Raw genomic sequence first — 20425 nt, 5'->3', positions numbered from 1 at the left:
GAGGCTGAGCTGAGGTGGGTGGGGGGTGGTTTGCATGTGCATATGCGCACGCACGCACATACATCCATACATACACACACGCGCACACTCCCTGCCACACTCCTCTGATTGTCAGCACGGCCGAAATCACTTCCACCTTTTCTTGGATCCCAGAGGAGCATGAAACTGAACATTATATAAATATTATTAAAATAGAAAAGGACTTTAATTACTCATGTGTGACGCACATGCTCAGGCTGTTAATCCACTGGAGGCTGTTCGGCAGAGAGCACAGCGGGTTACTGAACCCCGCTGGGTGTTACTGAGCGTTTCACACGTAGCTGACGCACTTGCCGAAGCAGCACAGCTGGCTGCTGCACCGGGCCTCACACATCCGCCGCCCTCGAACCCGGAATCCGTCACGCAAACCGCAACACCGTCTGCAAACACCCGGGACATAGACACACGTTCTGGACCTCAGTTTGCTAAACCACATACTCATTTTTAATTCATTATCCTGGTGCAGCTCATTTTTAAAGTGAATTAATTCAATAGTAGCAAAGCCTTTTATTGTAACGTATATTCTCTGTCACCTCTCTGTGTTTCCATTCATAAGTCATATTGACATCCAAATCTTTGCAGTCCTGAAGATCACATCCTGATTAAGGCAGAAATCACATCTTAATGAAGTTCCTGATACCAGGGTCTTCAGGATGACCCCTCTGGGCACTGTGGTGACAGTGGCGGCCATGGTGGACTTGGGTGGTGGTGGTGGTGGGGGGGGGGGGGCGGTTATGGGGGGTTGAAAGGTCATCATCCTTGAAGAAATCCAGACCATTGTTACAGACGGTCAGAGTGACAGACCAGTCTGATTGATGCCGCTGGGCGTTTGTAGGGAGGCAAAAAGCCAGAAGACAGAAAGAGCGCGAGTGAGAGAATGAGAGGCAAAGAACAAGAGAGGTTTCTAGATGCGAGAGTCTGTTCAATCTCCACCGCAGTGAACCTAGTGAAAATATTTCACAGCTGATGAGGATGGGGGGTGGGGCAGTGGGTAAGGACAGGCAGGGGGGCAGCAAGAGGGGGGCGAGGGTGGAAATAAGTTATGTAACGACCTCTCAGGAGAAAAAGGAGGCCAGACGGGGGGTGGAAGGGGGGTCATTGAGGGGAGGTAGAACGAGGAGCCAAAGAAAGTCCTGTGTGAGCTGCCAAAATACGTTCCTCAGTTTTTTTTCCGTCTTTCCTCCACAGGAAGAATCCATGCTAAGGGGCCCCCTCCCTTTCCCAGCCTCCCTCTGCTTTTCACTTGTCTCCCTTCTACCTGTACACCCCCTCCCCCCCCCCCCCCCCACCCTGCTACTTTCTCTCTGTGGGCTAGACCCGATGTTATCTCTGGTTTTAAAGTTTGGAAACTGCTACAGATCCGTACACACAACGTGCAAGGAGGGAAAAACAGACCATGTGCTACTTTAAAGTGTGAACAAAACGAGGGCGATTTGCGATATCAAAAGGTCACCATCTTTTTTTGTTTCTCTCTCACGCCTGGGCTCCGCTGTGCCTCCCCCAGTCGGGGGCCCCTCTGCCCTTCTTCTCAGAGTGACATCTGCCTGCCCCCATCCACCCTCGACGTTCCATCACACTGAAATGCTGATAGTCCGGGTAGCATTCTAAGGCAGCGTGAGACCTCAGCAAAGCCCCCCTACTCCCCCGTGGGTAAACTGGTCCCAGATCAGCTCCCGTCAACAGGCCAGCCTTCCATAGCCTCTAGCATCCAGCTTTTTTGATGCGATGTTGCTTCCAGGTTAAAATGAGATTAATTCCAAGAAACCTTTCAGCTGTGTTTTAGTAAATTATTGTAAATTATTGTATGCATTTGAATCATTTAAAATGAATTATTTAAATGCATCGTTCAGAAGTTCCCAAGGTACAGAAAGAGATTACTAAGCGGTCTGCACCACATCTGATAGACGCCCATCAAATGACCTCTCTGTGTTTCAGTCCTCAGTGACGCTTCAGTGGCGGAAACTCATCTTTCACTCCACTTTGATGTCAGCCTCAGAAAAGTCAGCTGCGGAGACGGATTATAAAACCTGAGAACACTGAGGAAGCAGGTGCGATCGCCATGGTGATGGGGCAGCCCCTTCCAGTCTCGAACCCTTGCCATCGCCAGCTGCCCCATTGAAAACGAGAATGATCATTTCGGGGGGATTTCTCTACATTTGGCACATGTGAGGAGCCAAAAAGCTTCTTAGAGGAGCACGAGAGAGTTAAGCGGTGGCCACACGGCCATAATAAATTTCAGTAGGTGTGTGTGGGGGGGACATTCCTTTTCATTACCATCGTCTAGCACTTTCTCTGAAGCGCCACTTCATCAAAGAGGCTGAAGTTATAATCACGTACTGCATTCACTGCACAGCCATCCCCCATGAGGAGGTACGCTAAGTGCGGTGCAGTACTGTAGGTGGTGATGCTCTAGGGGGCACAATAAGTACCCTTGAATAATCTTAATTGCCCCCCACGATGGACCAGCCTGAGCCACTACATATAAACACATAAAGACCACTAATACCAACTTTCTAAGAGCACTGCCCCACCCCCCCAGCACTGAATGTCCTTCTTCTCTGGCTTCATTAAGAGTCTGTTAACGGGGGGGGGGGGGCTGGCTTTGGCAGAGCTTGAGGCAAAGGGGGCGCACACACACAGGGGGTCTTTCAGTCTATGCAGTAATCAGAGGCCTGGGCTGTGCTCCGCTGCTCATAATTAATCTGGCCTGATACAGGCAGCACAATGAACCCTTCTGAGGGCCTGGTCCGGCCCGCTCCGCCACTCACACCGTCACGCATTACACCGTCTGCCAGTCAGGCTGAAGGGAGCCGGCAGGACAGCATGCTCCTCTCACACCAGATTGGATGAATTTATGAAAGAAAAGTAGCAAAAAAAGTCACAGAGATCCTGTAAAACTCATCATATAATCCTCCCCCCCCCCCCCATCACAACAAGTCATTGCCCTTATCCGCTGTGCCACCTACTGGTCTCTTTCGGCAATCGCTGCCATCGTCCACCTCTTCCCCTTGAGTGACAGCAGTGCGGGTCCTGACCCTCTTACGCCCAGTAAGTGGTGCGATGCAAAGGATGGAGGGTAGGTGGGTTAGACAGGGTGGCAGAGGTTACATGACAGCTCCCAGAGACGCAACTCCAACTGGGGAGGGGGGAGCAAGCACGAGCAGCTCCAGCAAGTGGGCCATCCAGCTGCCACTCCTCCACGGGCAACCAGGGAGCCCCCTCAAATGGGCCCCATCAGACCCAGCAGTGCCGGCAGGCAGATTCTTGGGCCCAGCCCTGAGAACAATTAACCCAGGCCAGGGACCTGGCACTGGGGGTGGCTCCTTTCCCATCAGGCCTGTCAGAAGCATGAGTGTGGACTTGGCCCAGCTGGTGTCTCCACTATCCAGTAGCTGGACGGACAACCAGAAAGACGTGGCCTCAGACCCTGGGAGAATCCGAAGCTGCGATAGACGGTGAACATAAAGGAGAGTGAAGATACTTTATTGTGGAAGACATGCAGAGGAGGTGGAGCAGACAGATAAATAGGGTCCTCAGCTGGTCAGCTGCACCTGAGTTAACTGGCTGCCAGTTGCGAATCTTCGGCCCACACTAGAGGGCGCTGTGGTTGGCTGCGGAATCACAGGAGAGGGAGCTATGTGAGCCCATGGCAGCTGTCGGGAGACAACAGTGTAGGGAGTCGGCTTCCTGCGGGGGTCGCTGCCGCTTTCCTGTGTCTGGCTGAATCAGTGCCGCTTTGCTTTGTTAAACTCTTACCCAGAGAAGCTTGCAGCGTTAATGTCCTTTTATAGCTGAGTGTTTTGCATAAAAAAGGTCAGGTGAAGTTCCTCTCTGGGGTAGAAAACCAAACTTGAGCCAGCAACATTTTCGTTTCCAGTCTCCGCTTTTTAATTTGCCCCCCATGGGACCAACCAAAGATGCCCACCTAGCTCCTTGCCCTCTGATGCCCCCTCTAAAACAGTGTCACTCCTTATTCCCAAGCAACTCTGTAGTAAGAAGTAATGAATCTGTGAATCCCAGGGAAGGGTGAGACCTTTAAGGTCCCGGTGCATCTCCTTCCCTATGGGGTTCCGGCAAAGTGCATGTGACCAAGGCGCTATATGAACACGGTCAGCGTGGGAGTCACACTCAGGTGCGGGTCAGACTGATATATGGGGACAGGTCACCTCCTGACCGAAGCAGACATCTTTTCACCTGAGCCTGTTCAAGCTTAACACACCGCGGCGAGGGGGGGCGTCCGAACATACAGGGTTAGGGTTCACAAGATGGTTTTCAGGTCCCCACAAATATCTGTGACTGCATTCAAAAAACTAAAAATGCCAAATTGTCTCATATTTTGATTGGTTACTTATGGTTATGGTTAGGGCTGGGTAGGCGTTAAGGTTGTCATGTTGGGAGTTTTCCCCATATAAATGAATGAAGAGTCCTCACAAAGATTTAATTACAAGTCTGTGTGTGTGTGTATACAGAGGGATATGTTTATGAGTTTGTACAGTTGTACAGGGCATGTGTGAGTTTGTGTGAATTATTTCTAGGGTGTGTGTGGTGGTTTATGTGTGTGTGTGTGAGTCTGTGCTGAGATGTCTGCGTGTTTATGTCTGTGTTGGGGAGTGTACGTGTCTGTCGTGGGGGTGGGGGTGGGGGGGGGCAAACATGCAGACAGGCACCAGGATGCAGTGTCGTATTGCCGTGCCCTTGGCCTTGCACTGTCCCCCATGCATTCCGGCCGTGGCAGAACTGGGCAGAGGTACGGTGGTGTGTCGCTGCGACCCCCACCCCAGACAAACCCCGCCCCTTGCTGACCCCTCATGGTACAGGGCTGTTTATATCTGCCAAGCAAGATGGACAGGTGCTGAAACCGCAGATGTGCTGGATCACAGCTCCTCAGCAAGTCAGACGAAACCACCCCCCCCCCCCCCACCCCCAGGTCAGACGCTGACACTGAGGCTCTAGAGAGGGAAGGGGCTGGCACGGGAAAGGGAAGGGGGTACATCCAAACCGCCTACTCACCTGTTGCTCATTCACAACACCCTCCAAGGGAAGTGGAACATGCTTGACCCTCTGAGTGGTTCGCGTGCTCAGACCTCACGGGGGCCGTGAGCAGGCCCTGACATGCCGTGGGGGCCAGTGTCAGCTGCAGAGAATCTTCCGGAAGGTTTTAGTCTCTCACTAATGAAGAAAAAAAAAACACATACACATCACCTATCAGATCCTCACTACCAGTCCCATTATAGAAGGGACTGTTGCATGCATCTCTGCTCATTCCCGATACTCCGCTGGTACCATACATACATATGGTGTGTCTGTCAGCGAAGGGACTATCACTGCAGTATTACATCAACCACATGGAGCCATCCAGCATGTGGAAGGGGGTTTGGGGGCTTGGGGGGGAGGTGGTGGGGGTGGGGGCGGCTTTTGAGACCAGAAAGGGAGGGCCAGCTCATCTTCACCTGGTTAGTCACAAGAATTAAAGTGCATTGGAAGCGAATCACCTTGACCACAAGGAAATCCCCCCCCCCCCCCTACAGGGGGCCCCCTAATCTGTTTTAACCATGGGATGCCAGGTCTCATTAGCATCCGATCCAGCTTCTTCAGCCGACTTGCAGGGGTCTCCTATTCCCCACTGACCCTATGAAATCCTTCAGCTGATGCAGTAGCCTTGAACGTGTTGCCCATTGGCTTCTGAAGTTTTCCTTTCCTGCCCCCCTCCTCCACTCTCACACCCATCATCTTAAGAGATAAGTGAGTAATTACTGTTGGTTTCCAACTTCTAATGAACCTTCTCCTGATTGGCTTTCCCAATCAGCCATGAAATAGTGACACACGAAGGTTTGGCCTGGATGATCTGGTTCCTCTCATTATTCACCTATGCTTGTCAAGTTTAATGCCGCACACTGGTTGGCAGAAGGTGGAGGGGCAGTTCTGTTTGTTAAGGAACTGTCCGGAAGGTTGCAAAATCAAGGCCAGCTGATGCATTCAGGAGAAATGGCATCAGCCAGGGAAGTGGGTTAGAAATAAAAAAATGTCGAGCTGGGCAGGAATACAGGAGTGTTTTTGAAGAGGGAAATGCAGAGAATGGCTGCTCGGCCTCCCAACCAGCCGTAGGGGGCGACACAGTACTCTCATGCCGCGGGGGCGGACAGCTGTGATGGTCTAACAGGTCAAGCTGAAGCGTGGTAGTGTCCTGAGTACAGCCAGCAGACGGTGGCCACGGAATTCCTAAGGAGACGGTGTCGCACACCACAGCCATGGTGATGTGTTGCCGGCCGGTTGCACCTGAAGGTTCACAGGGCCAAAGCTCACCTCCACCCATTTGTAACATGCCTACATAAGACTGTAGAGTAACCAGGAGCCAAAGGGAAGAGCCTCCCCACCCCAACCTGGTGCAGAGACTGTATTTTTGTTGTGAACAATAGTTTCTGGATTGAATACACTTTTTTAGTCTGTTTTATCAATTGACTTTTGAAGGGATTCAATGGAAGATTGGCATTTCAGGTCCCGAGCCACCTTCCTCGGCCTCCTACCTGCCCCCCCATCCTGCGTACATGCCCCCCCCCCCACCCCCACCCCATCCACATGGTCCCCAAACTCCTTAAAACCCTTGCTCTGTGAAGACTCAGAGCAGGGGGGGTTCTCACTGACCAAAGGCCCCTGTCACCAAGGATTATAGGAGTGTTTGTTCATGGCGTTGATGTGTTAGGGGCCCGCGAGAGGGCTGGGGGACGCTCAGTGGGGGGACGTCAGGTGGGGCCCCCACACCTCCCCCTCCCAGCACTGGCCTAATGGGATAAGAAAGCCACGGTGGCCAGCAGGGTCAGGCTCAAGCGGAGGTGCTGCCAACTCTGGTTAAGCGCGACTTCGGTGACCCCCGTGGGGCAGGTGCACCGTCACACCCCCCCCACCCTGTCTTGTCTCAGTGTCGCCCCCTCCATTCCACCTCAACCACCCCCGCCCCTCGCCCCCCTGCAATCAGCACCTTCTCTCGTCACCTCCTAACCCACTCAGCCTCCAACTCCACCATCCTAAAAGTTACTGGGGTCTGGAGAAATGACAGGGGAATTCTGGGAGTTTTCTTGGTGGAGGCTTGTGGCAGCTGGCCATTCCCAAACCAGGTATCGTTTATCTTAAAAAACAAAAAGAAAAACTTAAAAACAACGCAAACCAGCTGCCTCCTGCAAGCAATAACCTGGAAAGTACATATGTATTTTCAAATCTATTATTATCGCATTAAACGGCACTTTTAAGAGCAAAATTTGCATAGTTCCAAAACAAAAGAAACCATGTGACTGGTTGTGCCAGATCGCCGACGATCAGGAAAAGGCCTGCGTGAGAGCAAAGCGTCAGAGAGAGGAGCTCGCAGATGTTTACCTGATCTCGGTTTGTAGGTCAAAGCGTGCACTGCTGTCTTTCTGCGTGTGGTTTTTTTTCTTTTTCTCGGTTGTTCCTCAGGCACCAGCAGCAGTAGCAGCAGTGCGAAGGACAGCGTGTTCATCGGGGAGGAAAACCGCGGTGGTGAGATTAACCTCCGCCTCTTTATCTCTGCCGTCCGTAAACAGGAGCTGCCAAAACCTCAGCCTACGCAAGAGCGGCCAAGGTGGGACGCCTTGCGAGATGGTGGTGCTGATATGCTCCAGAGCAGGTGGACGGTGGGGAGGCAGTGACCACGAGCAAGCCGGGATGGGGGGGGGATGGGTTATAAACAAACGCAAAAAAAAAAAGACAGATTAGCAAAGAGGTTGATTGTAAGAGATGCCGTTTCTTTGAACTGGAAACAGTTCTGCCCAAGGAGGAACGCAAACCTCGATCTCACACTTCTTTCAGTGTGTCACACGAGGACACGGAAGCAGGAGCTGGTTACAGAAAAGTGCCAAACTCTTCCACACACTCCAATAGTCTGCAGTTCCCTCCCCCTCATTCATTAGGGCGCTCTTTCAGTTTGCGGTGCCGCCTGTTTTTAACATCAGATTCAAAAAGGCAAAGAATCTTTCATTGTCAGACTGACAATTGACTGAGCTGAAATACATAAAAAGTACTGGGACATCCATCCAAATCACTGAGTTCAGCTGTCCCAATCTCTTCCATAGCCACAGGTGTATAAAATCAAGCACCTAGACATGCAGACTGCTTCTATAAGCATTTGTGAAAGAATGGGTCACTCTCAGGAGCTCAGTGAATTCAAGCATGGTACAGTGACAGGATGCCACCTGTGCAATAAGTCCATTTGTGAAATTTCCTCACTACTAAATATTCCACGGTAAACTGTTAGTGGTGTTATAACAAAGTAGAAGCAATTGGTAACAACAGCAACTCAGCCATGAAGTGGTAGGGAATGTAAAATCACGGAGCGGGGACAACGCATGCTGAGGTGCACAGAGTGCAGAAGTCGCCAACTGTCTGCAGAGTCAATAGCTACAGACCTTCAAACTTCATGCGGCCTTCAGATCAGCTCCAGAACTTCATGGAATGGGTTTCCAAGGCTGAGCAGCTGCATCCAGGCCTTACATCACCAAGTGTAATGCAAAGCGTCGGATGCAGTGGTGTAAAGCACGCCGCCACTGGAACCTAGAGCAGTGGAGACGTGTTCTCTGGACTGACTAATCACACTTCTCTGTCTGGCAATACAATGGACGAGTCTGGGTTTAGTGGTTGCCAGGAGAACGGTACTTTCCTGACTGCATTGTGCCAAGTGTAAAGTTTGGTGGAGGGGGGATTATGGTGTGGGGTTGTTTTTCAGGGGTCGGGCTTGGTCCTTTAGTTCCAGTGAAAGGATTCGAAGCATTCGATGTCATTTTGTGCAATTTCACATCCAAGACCAGTGCCTGACCTCACAAATTCTCTCCTGGAAGAATGGTAAAAAATTCCCATAAACACACTCCTAAAGGCAGGTGTCCCAGTACTTTTGGAAAATAGAGGTAATACACGAATTGAATATCAAAACTAAGACATATTCAACATAATATTAACATGGCATTTTAAGTCATGCATTCAGTAGATAGAGAATAGCAGATAACGCAGGAGGACCGGCTGCCTGGCCCTTAAACGACGCCTATGGACTAAGGGGAATCCCCCCCCACCCACCCCCCCCACCCACCCCCCCATCCTCTGCAGGCAGGGATTGGCTGTGCTGTGCTCTCTGCACTTTGGTAACATGCAGCACGGCTTTGCAGCGGCAGAAACTGTACAGAGCGACAAGCGCAGAGTACATCTGCATTTGATGTGGCTTACAGCACCGAGGGGGGGGGGGGGGTCTACCTTTACTCTGTGCTGGGCCACTTTTGATTCTCCCAAAACCTGAAGATTCTCAGAACCTACTGGCCCATCTGGGTCACCGGCTAGCACCTCTGCTGATTGCCGGTGCTTCGCTCAGGACAGCAGAATGGCACAGTGTGGTGATGTCTCAAACAAAGCCAAAGGTGGTGCCCATTCCTCCCAATCCCACCATAAATGTCGAGGGCATCTCCGCACCCAGCAATCCGTCCTCTCCGACTGAGGCTCCTCCCTCTCTGTGCCGAGCGCCTGAGTCCACAGCCTTCGTTTACCAGTAAGCGGCGGTGAATTTAAATCAGCCCCGTTTACCAGAAAACAGCAAAGGACACAATGTACAGATCGGTATCAGCGCCCCGGAGTGCGGTCAGGAGCCGCGACAAGCTTGCATCTTTTGGTGACCGAGCACAACCGATGGCACACCAGCCGGTTTGGCACAACCCCAGCCTGCAAGAGCGTAGTGAGAATCTCGGTCGCTTCCACCGCAGCCCTGCAGCAGAGCAGATAGTCAGATTTTGAGACAGTGAGTTTCTAGGAACATTACTGAGAGCCCCCCCCCTTCACCTTGATACAGCCTCCTTCCCCCCTACCCAGGATCAGGCCTTTGTCTGCTTCTCGCTGCCACATCTCCACGACTTTCAAAGGGGCCGCAGCCATAAAGGAGGACTACGGGAGGAAGTGAGCCCCCCGCCGACCCGCTCCCCCTGCATGGCAGGAGCGACATCACACGCCGCCAGGCTCGCTTCAGCCACAGCCCTATTGTTCCTGCTCCGCTCTGATATCGATTTTTACAGCCCCCCCTTTCCCACAATGCACAAAAGCTGAGTGGGGGGGGGGGGGATACTCTCTAAACCAGCAGCAATCCCTCCTTTACTGGCCCCCGGTGAGAGAATGAGGCGGGGGACTTGGAGCGGGAACAGGGAGAAGGACCCCCCTTCCCACCTGTGGAACAGGACACCCCCTCCACGTTAATCGGGAGCTGCTTTGATGTAATTCTGGCCAGGGTGGGGGGCGGGTGGTAGTGAAACTGCAGTGGCAGGTCCACAGGCTTGAATGAGCAGACCATCTACTGTTCTCTGTAGTAACAGAGTGACCCAGTTACTCACTTGCTTCCAAGTTACTGGCTGACTCGGTGAATCATGATGTAATTGAGATGGGGAGGGAAGGTGGGCTGTTGTAGTTCAACAACAGGGTTACCTGGTTACTTGGTCAACTGGTCTGTGTGCTTTTAATGGCTGTCATAATCCCCAAACCAGCTGCTCCAGTCTGGTTAACCGTCCCTGTCACACAACCGCACATTCATAATACCCATAACAACAAACACAGTCATGTGGCATGTTGCGCAAAGCACCTCTCTTATCTGGGCAATCAGGAGAAAAATTAGTACGAGGGGAGGAGCCTGTCAAAATGTGCCAAACATGCGACAGCCGATCGGGCTGTTTGAAATGGAATGCCTCAGCATACAACGAAAAACCAGTTCATGCCAATTCAACTGAATTATTCGTTTTTATTCTGAGAAAAGCCAAACCGTGAAAGTTTTTTTTTTTATGGTTGAAGTTGTCTTTGCCAGCAGATTATGCAGTCAGATATGTTTGAATCTTTATCGAGGAGATTTGTAAGTGATTTGTACATACATTCCTCCTAAACAGTAGATGGAAGGAGAGCAACACAAGTAGGCGAGTATGTGTGTGTGTGTGTGTGTGTGTGTGTGTGTGTGTTTTTGTTTGTGGTTGATTTATACCCTTATTTACAAGGAAAGTGAGAGTAAACATGCAGAGACGGTACTGGCTACAGAATAAGGATTCCCCCCCCCCCCCCGCCCACCCCAGGCCAGACTGGAGCCCGTAAAAGAGAGGATGTGGCAAATGTCATAAAGCCGTGAGAGAGAGGCTCACCACAGACAGCCCTAATGGGGGCCCGGGGAGGGATAAAGGCAGAAAAAAGCACACAAAATGCCCCCCCATGGCACTGACTGTCATTTACATCAGAAGAGAACGGGCAGTAGGAGCAAGCCGGGGGAAAAAGGCACCCGACTGCCGGCCGTAAACGCCGACATCCTGTCACCATGGCAGCCCATGCACTATTGCGAGGCATCTGCCCGCGCTCCAAAGCCAAGTGCCCTGGCCCCCGTTTGCCGCCCGCCCTGCCCGGCACAGCCAACCTGCCAGCCTCCTGCGGCAGATGTGAGCACAAGAGCCGAACCCACAAGATTGGCTGTGGTGGTGAGTGGGGGATGCTGGGAAATACTGAGGTCTTGTGGGAGGAACCTGAAAAGTCTTCATGGTGATAGGAAAATCGCTGGAGCCACATACAGTGTGACTGGGGGGGGGTTGGTGTTCATTTTAGTGCGCCAGCCCCTGATGGAATGCGTGGGTCGCGGCTGAGGCTCGCTGCCACCTCCCGCCCCATTTTGTCTGGCACTTCGCCCACACCTACAGTCATCTCTGACCTGTACCCATGCACAGCTCTCATTACCAATGACTTCCCACTCCCCTTTGATGCACACACCTGTCCAAACATGAATTTGGCACCATCTTTCAACCCAAAGCTGCTCCTGACTGCTTTGTCATAGAGCTGAAGGACCCCTGCACCACCCACTCCCAGCTCCTCCCCCCCCCCCCAACCCCTGCACCCCACACACTTGGATTCCGCTTCATTTTACACAATATGAGGACTTTGCAAATAGAGTGGGGGGGGGGGGGGGGGGAGAATACTCTTTGGTTGTGGCTGCAGTGGCAGAACGGAACAGAATCCCTTTCACTGGGAACGTAAATGGGATTTTCGGAATGCAGTTCATTACAGCTTTGGTATTCTCGCCTCCCTTTGAAAGAGAGAGCGGGACAAGCAGAACAGAAAGGACACAAGGAGCTTCTGGATGGGGGGAGGACCCCTCCAAAGCCCAGTAAGACAGACAAAGGAGAGCAGGGCCGAGAGCCCAGGCTGCCACCATCGGGCCCCACAGTCGCTTTGCTCCCAAACGAGGCGGATTCTCGACAAATGATGAAGAGCGCTGGCTCAGAGCGGAGAGATGCAGATGGCTCTATTAACGACTGGGGGGCCCGGAGAGGGCTTGCACTCACAGACCCCTGTCACTGCCCTCTTTCAGCCCTGGGGGGGGGGCGGTGCACCCACCTGTCACATAAGGTGGGATCTCTGGCTCTGCGGGATGAACTTAGGGTGACGTGGTCACTACAACCCTAGGAAAGGAGGGAATTCAGCAAGGCTTGGGGGGCCAGGATTTGACCATCGGCCATTTAACGAACTTCTAGGAAAAGGAAAGTAAATTGCTGGAAGTTAGTGGCGAAGAAGCTGGCAGGCGGCGAACGAGGTGCCTCGGGGACTGGGGGGAGCACTCGGGGGGGGGGGGGGGGGGGGGGGGAGCTCATGTCGAGCTGCAGGAGCTCCCCCCAAGTGCAGAGCCTAGCGGCTCATGCTAAGCTAATTCGCAATTTTTTTTTTCTCTTAAGGGTAAAAACAACAAGTTGAAGCAGCTTCTGGATTGATGGTACAAGACACCGGACAGCATGGAGACACAAAAGGAGCTCGATCTTCATTTAAGTGCGCCAAGATCCTCTGGGACGTCCCGAGTCTTTCACAGCAGTCTGAGACAGGGGGCTGAACCCTGGCGCCTTGAGCGACAGACGGCTTTGGCTCCGCTTGAAGGGCATCCCGTCGGCCTTGGTTTCCAACGCACAAGAACAAACACGGCAGCTGTCCGTGAACCGGGATCCCCTCCTTAGCCCATGGCACATTTGGAACAAACCTCAGGTTTGCTTTCGCCACGTACGACGTCCGGGAATCCAGTCCCCGTTGCTGACGGGGTCGGGGAATCCAACAGCCAGATTACCAAGACGCTGGTCATCTGCCCCTCCCCTTATGCAGAAATAGTCGATCACGCAGAAGCAATGTCAAACACACTGATGGGAAACCTTCTGCTAATTTCTGTGTAAAAATAAAATCTTGAACCACGTTGAGCGATTGGAGACCACCAGTGCACCACAAGCTTATCAGAATGAAACCACCACATGATTAAAATAACTCAAAAACAACATTTACACAACTAACATTCTTTCACTTCGGATATTATTAAAGGTTTTTTCCAATATGCAAATTGAGGATGTCAGTTGAATGCTCTGCTAACAAGAAAACGCAAGTAAATTCACCCATTTCACCATTGCAAACAGGAAAATAGGTAATGACTCACATGACCAATACAAAAATGTGTCTTTGAAGTATTACAGCTACAGTTTTGTCTGTTAATACTTGATTATACGGCGTCATTGTTCAGTACAGTAGTACACAGTTTATGAACGATGGTATGTTAAGATGCAAATGGTGGCCATTCATGTAGCAGAACAGAAAGTACATGTATCATGTAACAGCCCCCTCCATACGCAGTCACATGCCCCAGGGGCGCATGCACCAATCCCAGTGACCCTGTGCTGTCACCATGAGTGTGGCTGGGAGAAGTAACAAACCTCCCACCCCCAGACCCACCCAAGGACACCGCCGCACAGGAATCAGCATTTCCTGTGGGGCTGCTGCAGTGGCCTCCATCCTGACAAACCCCCCCCCCCCCATCCCCCCCTGCCCCTAGCACCGCCACCCACGCGGACAAAGAGCGGTGTGCTCATTTGGTACAGGCCTCGTAGCACAGTTCCTCTCATTGTCATGCTGAGTGCTAAACAGGAAACATAAAAAAAAAAATCAAGATAAAAGGCAGAAGTGGGGAAAAATGTGTTAGAGACACTCGCCTTGGCGGAGGTGCAGTGGAGGAGTAGCGGAGGAGCAGCCGGTACCCAGCAACGCAAGGCTAGCAGAGGGATGGAGCTAGAAAAGGCACCGTAAAACAGGACAGTGGGCAGCGAGAATGAGTCAAAGGGTGATAAACGGGGCCTGAGAAGCCACACAGCGTGGTGGAGAGGGGGCAGCGGTAGAAGGGGAAGTGGGGGCAGGAGGAAAAGTCGAGGTAGGAGGGGTGGGGGGGGGGGGGCAGCAGGGGGCCCTGAGTCCCATGTTTACTGCTAGGACAGGGTAAGAACTTTCCATGTCTCACGGACACCATGCGCCATTTGCAGTCATGCTGAACAGGTAGCCTTTCAGTTAGATAAACCACAGCGAGATCAGGGAACCAGGAGCTGCACCCTGGGGGGCACTAGTGATTTAAGGCCATTTACAATCTGGTAATTAAGGTAAAATAATAACTGGGAGTTAAACTCAAGTCCAAGGCTACAGCTCACCCCCCTCCCCTCCCCCATGTATCCACAGATGTGTCTGAGCCCTGCAGACACACAGAGAAAGACGATTTCCTGGCCAGATGGAGGCTGCCCCACCCCCCACCTGAGGAGCACCGCCATCACGTTCGTCCGGGGCGAGACTGCTAACCTGGCTGATGTCAGTGCGGTTGGTGCAGGCTTGTGTCATTATCACCGTGGTTACGCCACGGGCACACCTCTCCCGTATCTGCAGACAGACAGCAGAGACAAACACAGCCATCCCTGAGGAAGAGAAAGGCAGCCTGGGGGCCACCGCAGCACTGCCGTGTATGTTATCAGATAACATTATATTTGCATATTATTTTCAGCATTATTGCTGAATGTCAGGACCGGGGGATGTGACACCTAAAAACATTGCTATCGTCCATCCGACTTCCACGTGTCCAGTGCAGGGTCACAGAAAGCCTGGAAGCATGGGACATGGGGGAGGGCACAGACGGGGCACACACACACACACACACACACACACGTTGGGTATACCTAGCCTTAAGGGGACCGCTCATTCACTTCTATGGGAAAAATGCTAACGCTAACTATGACAACCTTAACCCCCACCCTGCCCTAACCATAACCAAACAAAATATGAGACTTTTTGCATTTTCAGTTTTTTCATTGCAGTCACGGATTTTTATAAAATACAGTTTTCCCATATAGGGACCAGGAAACTGGTCCTCATAAGGTAAAAAAAAAAAAACAGGTATTCATCTCATTGTGGGGACATTTGGTCCCCACAAGGTAAGGTATACCTGGACACACACGCATGCACACACACCCCTACAGAAAGGGTCATTTAGAGTAACTAATTCAAATTGGAGCCCTATGAATAAGATACAAGGCAGAGGGACGTGAACAGCCAGCTGCCCACGGAGCCACCGCACCATCCACAGCGGATACACCTCAGTAACAGTCCTGGGGGTGACAAAAAGTGAAAATATAAACAGACTGACATTAAAAACACAAACCACCTCCACAGGTCACTGATGGATGAAAACAGTTGACGCAGTGAACTGCGCTGATTACCGCGCCATTCCCACAGGGTCTCTCCGGCTCTTGTCACCCACCCAGCGTGACTCATGCCCAAAGTCGGCCTGCGTTTCGGCTACAGCGAATGGAATCGCCGGTTCCAAGAAGCCACACGCAGAAAGGCCCGTAGCGTCTGCATTTCGGAAAGCGATTAGTCAGGCCTCAGCTGACTGACCCAACGCTCAGCGACATGAATGAAGAGTTAGCACTGGTGACGTACACTCACACTGCACTAGGAGTAGTACTGGTACACATTACTAATTACTACCTGGAACAAGTGGAGGAGTCAATAATGAATCATCTTTTTGAAATTGCTATGAGAGTCCACAGAAAAAAAGATTAAGATTCTTAAAATGAGGTAATTGTTTGAACTTTTGTTTTCGATTCTACAGTAAGATACTATCCATCTATCTGTGTCTCTTCAAGTATCCATACGTCCATCCATCACATATTAGATCCTCACAGTCACGCCGCGTTCTGTGGTTTTCATTTGCCCACCCGCCCCCCAGAGCAAGGGATGCAGAGAGAAGGAAAAGAAAAATGAAAGAAAAACAAGACTCAAGGAAGAAAGGAATGCACGGCTGGATGAGTCTTGCTCTCTGGAGAGCAGCGCAGTCACGCGACTCGCAGTTTATGAAAAACAAGTGCTGATGTTATGGTACAGTTTCCTCTAACGACACCCACTCGCATGCCATCCGGGCTCGTTTATGAACCTGTACGACGCCTCACACTTTCTCACAGCGTCTTCAGCACGTGCCCCACGTCATTGCAGCGCAAGCCACACCATAAACCGCCATTTTTGAGACCAGATTAAGCTGCAGGCGGCAGGTCAAATTCTGGGCCAGATCTGTCACGATAAAACCCAGGTGACAAGTGGCTGTTTCTTATCAAGCAGTCAGTGCTGAAGTTGCAAGCTCTTCATTTTCTGGGTCTCGGCGCTTTGTTCTTCACGCCCAGCCTGGAGTCGCATTTCTGACGATAAAATGTCTTTCTGGAAACCAGTCACACGAGCAACGTCGCAATATTTACTGGAGAAAACTCTTCACTCACGACATGCTGCCACGTAAACACGCATCTGTGGCGGGAACATGCATGTGTGAAACAAAGGGGAAACTTCGTGGGAATGAATCCAAAAGCGAATGCGAACTTCCTGAAAATCGCATGTTAGAATTGCATGCCACAAGAAATATCAGGTTTGCCACTAGGCTATAGTACATCTCCTGTTTTCACACCTCTCGCTCTCTCTCTCTCTCTCTCTCCCCATTCTAAATATGTAAATTTGAAAGTGTTTGTTATGCGAGATCAGTGTATAATTACACATAAATAAATGTATAATTAGAATTAATTTTAAAAGTGTACAGAAACTTACTTAAAGGCTTCTGTGTGAAAAAAGAAAGTGGGGGGGGGGGGGCTCATTGACTGATGTGTGATTCACGTGAGAATGAGAGAGCTGGAAATGCCGAGGAACATCACTGGTGATGCCTGTCACTTACTGTCAGGGCTCCCGAAGTGCCGAGTCACAGACGCTTCCCAGCATCCTCACTGCTCTGCAGGGCCGGGAAGCTGCAAGCTCACGGTGCGACAAACAAGCACATCGCTACCAAGTGATGTGTCACGCGCCACCTACCAGACACCACCGAAACCTGCGGGGCCCGGTGGAGTGATGCTCTTGGGTCACTTCAGCGAGGGGGTGGGCCCCTAACACGGAAGGTGGAGGCGCTAATCAAAGCAGAGCACTTAGAGGCTGCTGGGTGGCAGGTGGTTCATAATCATTGAGGTAATCTGTTCAGCCGCTGCTACCGCCGCTTACGTCATGGAGGGGAGGTGGGGGGAGGGCATGTGTGCCCACGAGGTCCCAGAATGCCCTGCTGTCCCCACGCTCATGGAACAGTACAGAGGAACAATGTATGTCGCCGTGTGACTGTGTGTAAGTGTGTGTGTGAGTTATGTTTATATTACATTCTGGGGACCAAATGTTCCCCACAAAGTTTTAAAAACCAGTTATTTTGATGTTTTGGGGACCATTTTTCAGGTTCACACAGAGATCTGTGAATCTATCAAAAAACCAAAAATGCCAAAAGTCTCAAATTTCGTGTGGGTACTTATGGTTAAGGTTAGGGCTGGGTGGGGGTTACGGTTGTCATGTTAGGACTAGAGTTTTCGCTATAGAAATTAAAGAGTCCCAACAACGATATAATTACAAATATGTATATATGTGTGTCCCTGTGTATGTGTGTGTGCGTGTGTATGTGTGTATATGTATGCTTGTCTCAGAAAGTGTATGCCTGTGTGGGCAAGTGTACGTGTGTGTCAGTGTGCACAGGTGTGTATGTGTGTGTCTGCATCTGTGTGACCTTGTATATATATGAGTGTGTTTCTCAGACGGTGTGTGTGGCTGCTTATGTACACTTGCGTGTCTTTGCTGGCCTGTTTCAGTGAATCTCCCCCCTCCACTAAAAGCACAGGCAGGCCTTCTAACCTGGGTCCACACAGCCTGCCACCCGCTTTCCGGAAAGTTCCGCAGGGAGGCGGGTCCCAGTACAGGAACAGGTTCACTGTCGGTCATTCATGCTGTAACTGGTGCTCCAGCCCCCACTTGTGCAACGGTGAAACGCCCTTGGTCTTTATCGGTCTGTGTGTGAACAAACAAACCTTAAACCAACAGTGACATGTGTGAAAATAATTAACAAATCAATTACAAAAGGAAAAAAAGAAACCTGGAGGGTCATTACCTGCAGCTCGTACTAAATTTCCCACTATTTTTTAAGCCTGCTCTGTTCATGAAGGAACACATTGCTACACATCACAGATGACTGTTAGCCAAGGCTGCATGCTCTCTTGCTAAATGTCACTATTGATTTACTGACTCCGTCTGGTCATTTATTCCAAAGCTCCGCCACACTCTGACACATCAGTTTTGCTCTTTGACTTTAAAATGAAAAATGAAACATAAATGATAGATAAAAAGAACATTTGCTCATATCTGGCGGGGGGGGGGCTCCCTGGCATGGGTGGAGGGAGGTACTTGTGGCTGGAGGCCACACCTTGTCAGGTTACCATCAGCTGACTGAACTACTCACACCTCACGGGCTGCCTTGTGGTTGCACCTCAATTTGGCCAATCACATAGGCAGTGGGCGGGGCCTCACCGACTGGTCCCTCGCTTCCACCCCTCGGGTCTCATTCAGTGCTGTGAGTCATTCACTACAGGCTGCCCACCCCATCAAACATGGTCATGCCCCCTTATAAAGAGAGGAATGAATTCAATCGCCCCCATTACCGAGAGGATAGTCTGGTCTGTTTGGCGGTCTCATTGCTGATATCAGGAAGATCTCAACTTCTGCAGTGATCAAAAGAGAAGCCTTGGAGAAACCTTAAATCAAGCCTAACTGGGGCAGAAATGCAGCATCTAGACACTCGATAACCTGGGAACCAAACTCCATTCTGAGTGCAAAACCAGAATGAAAACAACAACAATCATTAAAGGGCTCCTAGCAAATTATTACCAAATCAGTAACAATGATTATGAAACTCAGTAGTCTTAACATGTATTTTTATATATTTATGGTTCGAGCTGTCAGATCAACTTGTGAAGACCAGCAAGGAATATTAAAGACTGTTCGGTGAGAGTTTGGGGAAATACTGGTGGTCATTTACCCTTTAAATGACTTTAAATGTGAAAGGGATGTGATTTACTACTAAATAAGTAATGGTAAGGCATGAAGCTATGTCCCTCCAGGCAGGCCTAGGAGGTGGATGGAGGGCAGGAATGATTGCTGACTGACATTAATGACATGCTGCCATTTTTCTCATTCTTGCCATATTTCAGCTCCCATAATTCTGGGCCCTGCGTTTTCACAGGGGAGAAGATAAGGCAAGATGGAGAAGAAAGGGAAAAATAAGAGGGGGAGGGGTGGTCCAGTTTTGCTCAGCACATGACGGCTCGCTAGTCAGCGATTAACGGCAATCACCAGCCTGGGACAGAAGATATCCTTCACTCTCCCAGTTTCTTTTACCAAGATGTGATCAGTGAGTTTAGAATGAGCCAGTCACATAGTAATAGCCTTAGGGTTTGTGTATAAAGATTTTAAAAACAGACGACATTGGAGGTCTTAAGAGAAACTATTTAAATACGTTCTTTTCAGATGGCAAAAGAGACTTGCAGGTTTCTGCCAGGGCCGTCAGAGAGAGTACGTACCGAAAGAGAGGAGAGCAGGAGGTCCGCCTTAAACCGGCCCAACATGAACTAAACGAGCTGCTTTTAAAGAGGAAGCCACAGAAATAACAGCTTCGAGAAGATTACGCTCCGTTTGAAACACCACTGGGGGAAAAGTACCAGTTACCAAGCCAGGCTGTGAACCGCTGCCCTACTGGATCCCCACCGGACGCCAAATGGTCTCCTGCGAAGGCCTCCCCACCCCAGAATCCACTGAGATCAGCACCCTAACCCTCAGCCCCCTTCACAACTCAGCAGGCCCAAGTGCTTATCAGAGGGCCGTGATGCACGGCCGTCCCGCCCCCAGTTAGTGGTGTGCCAGGTAAACGGGTCAGTGGAGTTCACTGGGTTCACCTTGATTCTCACAGCCCCTCCTGATGTTTCTGTATCGCGGCAGTAGGTAAAGCACGAGATGTACTTATAAATAGCCAAGCGTATGCAGAGAAGGTCGGTTCAGGGGGCCTGACGTGGATGCTCGTGTCATATGACCCCCCTCCCTTACACTATTGGCTGCCTCCAGGCCGTTGCAGTGCCTTTCAACCCTAACCCTACAACAGAACAGAAGCAGGACGCTTATACGACACGGACACTTTTAATATTCATGGCAT

At 50.9% G+C, this 20425-nt stretch overlaps 2 long non-coding RNA genes across 3 annotated transcripts in view; both read right to left on the bottom strand.

Moving 5' to 3' along the window:
* LOC125726427 (uncharacterized) overlaps positions 1-7686 on the bottom strand; it is a 12340-nt gene extending 4654 nt beyond the window's left edge. For both annotated transcript variants that reach the window (XR_007388178.1, XR_007388177.1), the window contains exons 1-2: positions 7408-7686; positions 5050-5208 (exon numbers count right to left, since the gene is read on the bottom strand). This is a non-coding gene — a long non-coding RNA (uncharacterized LOC125726427). The remainder of the gene's footprint in view (positions 1-5049; positions 5209-7407) is intronic.
* An 8220-nt stretch (positions 7687-15906) lies between these two features.
* LOC125726428 (uncharacterized) lies at positions 15907-18506 on the bottom strand. Its single transcript, XR_007388179.1, has 3 exons — positions 18335-18506; positions 18082-18234; positions 15907-17300 (listed from the first exon to the last, which is right to left on the bottom strand). It is a non-coding gene; the product is annotated as an uncharacterized LOC125726428 (long non-coding RNA).
* Between the last annotated feature and the right edge of the window lie 1919 nt (positions 18507-20425).

The sequence above is a fragment of the Brienomyrus brachyistius genome, unplaced genomic scaffold (genome assembly GCF_023856365.1).
Source record: "Brienomyrus brachyistius isolate T26 unplaced genomic scaffold, BBRACH_0.4 scaffold71, whole genome shotgun sequence".
Classification (NCBI taxonomy): domain Eukaryota; kingdom Metazoa; phylum Chordata; class Actinopteri; order Osteoglossiformes; family Mormyridae; genus Brienomyrus; species Brienomyrus brachyistius.
Note: the sequence above shows the minus strand (reverse complement) of the source record. Positions and strands in the feature narration are given on the sequence as shown.